The following is a 3,723-nucleotide window of genomic DNA, read 5'->3' as shown; positions in this document are numbered from 1 at the left end:
TGCCAAGTTTTCCGGTCGAACGAGTCGAGGAACGGGAACGCCGTGCCAAGAATCGCTGTTGCCCAAAACTACGAATCGATCAGGGTATACACCTGTGTATCGACAGTTCGATCGCAGGGACGCGACCTGTACGATTTGGGGACGATGACTCTGGAACGATAAGGAATCGGGCCTTAATTGCTTGCGTAATTACATTACTTGATTTTAGCCATGATTAGAAAACGGGCCGTGATTGCTAGTTTCCTAATTAGATTGCTTGTTTCCATCTATGATTAGGAAACGGGCTAGCTATGATTAGGAAACAGGTCTAAATTGCTACTCTTCCCTAATTACATTGCTTGATTCCTGGGCCTTATCTCCTGGTGTCGTTGATTTGGGATCGAGAACATCAGGAGTCGCGTTCCAGACGTCGATCCTTACGTCCCGCGCCTCGACCTGATCCACGATTCGGATCGAAGTTTCCGGATCGAGAAACGGCCCTACATCCCGCGTTCCGGGCTGCTATGGTCCAACCAACCGTGATTGTCCCACCACCCCCAATTATGTGCTTTGTTCCGTCGCTGCACCTCCGCCCTCGCTAAGTAACCGCAGCCTTCATTCCCCTCTCATGTATAGCCAAAACGGCAGCCAGCACACCTGAATTCTTGGGGACTTTGGGTCGGTCGCTCTATTTAGTCCTTTCTTCCACGTGGTTCTTCCTCACCCCTGCGTCTGCCGACAACTGCCGGATTCCAGGAGCCACTCCAAGGTTTGGGATTTTCCCATCTTAGGTTTATTTTTACCAGGGATTTGTAGGCCACTTTCTAAAATTGGTCTGTGTTTCTGAGGCTTGAACGCAGCAGCAAGCAGAATTATCTCGGATTTCTGTGCAATTGATTTCATCCATATCAGCGAAATCTGTCCTGACGGTATGTCATGTGCATGTTTGTTGTATATGCATATTTGTTGTATAATTAGTAACTGATTCGAGCTAATACATCTGGGGTTTAGTTGCTTCAAAGGATTTTTGCACCAGAATTTTGCAACACCTTCATTGGAGTTTATTGTTATCTGCTTTGTAGTCTCACACAATTTTCTCCACCGATGTATTTCCTTAATTGAATTGAGTTGTTCTGCCTCTCACTGTATGTATCTCATCAGGTTATGGCTTTGCGGGGTGTTCTACAGTATCCTCTCACCTGTGTGCATGGAGTCACTCATCTAAACTGTGTGTTGATCGAACAGCCGCAATATATATCTTCAACTCCTTTAATTGGATCCAGTTAACCTCCGTTTGGTGCTTCTACGGTTCTATATGGCTCAAGCTTGAATTTATTTTTAATATATACATTAGGATGAAGTCCTTCCTTTTGGCCAGTGATGCTATTTGCATTGTGGTGTTAACATTTTTTTTGTCATCTCATACATATTGTACGATTGAGCAGGTTCTCATTCAACGAGAAGAGAGAAGCATGTGCAGTGAAGAATTTTGAGGTGCAGAAGTAGAATCTTCTTTTGCCCCCGTTTTACAATTTTGGATTCCCTTTTGTTAATCCTTTATTACATGTTCTGTCATGCTTTGTTCTCTCCTCAGCACCTAATAAGTTTATGCCAAATATGTGTAGATTGAGAAAGTGTTTGTATGTCAAACTCTCTGGTTTTCTGCTCTACACGTATGACATATGTAGTCTTTGTTGTTCTAATATATGGAACATTTATCTTTACGAGATCTCGGCTTTGTGCATTGTTGAATTTCAACAGTTTTCTTACTGCTGCACTGAGTACTTTGAAATCATATCTATTCTAATCTTCTTCATGTGTGTTCTGTTTACTCACTGTATAATGAGGCGCCCTTTTACCTCATGTACAGACGATGCACTTTCTACCTGGATTGGGTTTCTCCAATCACATATTATCATACCAAATTTATGATATTTATCATGATTTATGTCTTATGCTCATTTTCCCTTTGTTCTAACTTCATTCTTGGTAAAAAAAAATTGTTCTGAGTTTCCGCAGCAACACGCAGGGATCATCTGGGTTTTTTTATCAAGGCTCTACCTCCCTTGGCCATCCTGTTATGGAGAAGCTCTCCCCGAATAATCTACTTTATGTGGAAAGTGCAAGTAGTGCATGCGATTCGTTGTTCACGGCTAGACACAATGCAGGAGCCTTGATATGTGATGAGGACGTTGTTGGGCCTCTCATTAATTTCTTGATATGTGATGAGGACGTTGTTGGGCCTGAGGAGAAAGCAACATATCTTCCCTCTATCAAGGTGACTAGAGATTATCAATTTGAAGGAAGCAAACAGGAAGGAATCAGTTTATTAGGGCTTGGACAGCAATAAAGCAATGCAACAATTCCTTTCAACTTGTAATGAACATTAAGAATATCTTCACCAACAATTAAGCAGCGGAATAAACACAATCATATGCACAAGAAACATACTGATTTACCATGGAAAAACTTTCGCAAGATGAGGAGTAAAAACCACAGTTGTGAACCGACCCGTACACACAACTTCCACCATGAAAAAAATACATATAAGAGTTTTCTAGAACATCAGGAGATATACAACACACTCAACACATTACCAACCGGTAATCTCAACAACCATGAGAGGGTAGAACCACAATAAAGCAGAGTTAACACAGATTTTGTCCATTTCGGTAATCTGTCAACTCTTCTTAAACCGTGAATCCAAATAGAACCAAATTTCTCATACTAGCAGGAGGATCCTGATGAGTGAGGTCACGTGGACAACCTCGACTGCCTGTGGCTAAGATGGAGTCTTTGCGTATTTTATTTTCGCTGATTTTTGATTGCATTAATGTCATGAGACATTGCACTTTGTAAATATTTTGGCAAATTCATAATAAAGTTTATTTTATCTTTAGTCGTTGTGCAACGTTACTCATTTTGTCTGTGTTCATCAGCTTGATCCTAGACTGATGAAGTTATACACAAGGAGGGTCTGGAAGTAATTCCGGGTAGCACAATTGGACACGGTTTTCCGCTACCCAAAGTGTTCGTCTACAAAAACCGCTCTATTCTGAAAAAACTGCAGTCACCAAGCTGACGAAACCTCTCGCAAATCTAATGTTGCATTGACCCAACTCTCAAACCGGCCAACCAGATCGAAGTAATCAAACTGAGGAACACGCTCATCAAGTTTGGAGCCATTCCAAGCACGTTTGAGCCTTCAATTACCAACTTGAAGACAATTGATTTGGAGCCACCGATCTAGACATAATCACCTCTTGTTTCTTCTTCCTCTCTCTTCTCAGAAGTTGTGTTCTTCGTGTTGCTCTCTTTCTCACTATTGCTCTCTCTTACTCACAATGGCAGCCACACTTTGAAGTGGTGGTGGTTAGATTTTTCTTCTTCTCTTTCTACAAGGGAGCAATACGCCGTTGGATGAGGCTGAGATAAACGGTTCATAATGTTGAATAATTAGGTATTTTTGATGAATATTTAATCCAGAAAATCATGGCTAAAAACATGTAGCACATTATGTCATGCAAACTAGACAAACTAAACAACGACGCAAAGCGATAAAACTCGTCTAATTCCACAGCTTGCATAATATAAAACCGAATAAAATCAACAAGAAAGAGCAGATTACGTACGGAAAGTTGCCCTTCTCGTGAGTTGGTTCCTTGTTGATGAATTTGTTGAAGTCGGTGACGAGTTCAGCGGCGTCGATGTTCACGCCGGCTGCAGCAATCGACCTGGCAACCT

General features: G+C 41.6%; 1 long non-coding RNA gene across 3 annotated transcripts; it reads left to right on the top strand.

Annotated features, from left to right (window-relative positions):
• The first annotated feature begins 321 nt into the window (after positions 1–321).
• Positions 322–2,352, top strand: LOC112268826. 3 transcript variants are annotated; one of them, XR_002960314.1, is made up of 4 exons: positions 322–748; positions 840–908; positions 1,141–1,473; positions 2,009–2,352. It is a non-coding gene; the product is annotated as an uncharacterized LOC112268826 (long non-coding RNA). The 3 variants fall into 3 exon arrangements; XR_002960313.1 differs by having other exon boundaries at positions 1,999–2,352; XR_002960312.1 differs by lacking the exon at positions 2,009–2,352 and having other exon boundaries at positions 1,141–1,992.
• The last annotated feature ends 1,371 nt before the right edge of the window (positions 2,353–3,723 follow it).

This window comes from Brachypodium distachyon, chromosome 4 (assembly GCF_000005505.3).
Source record: "Brachypodium distachyon strain Bd21 chromosome 4, Brachypodium_distachyon_v3.0, whole genome shotgun sequence".
Lineage (NCBI taxonomy): Eukaryota > Viridiplantae > Streptophyta > Magnoliopsida > Poales > Poaceae > Brachypodium > Brachypodium distachyon.
This window is presented reverse-complemented; position numbering and strand designations above follow the sequence as displayed.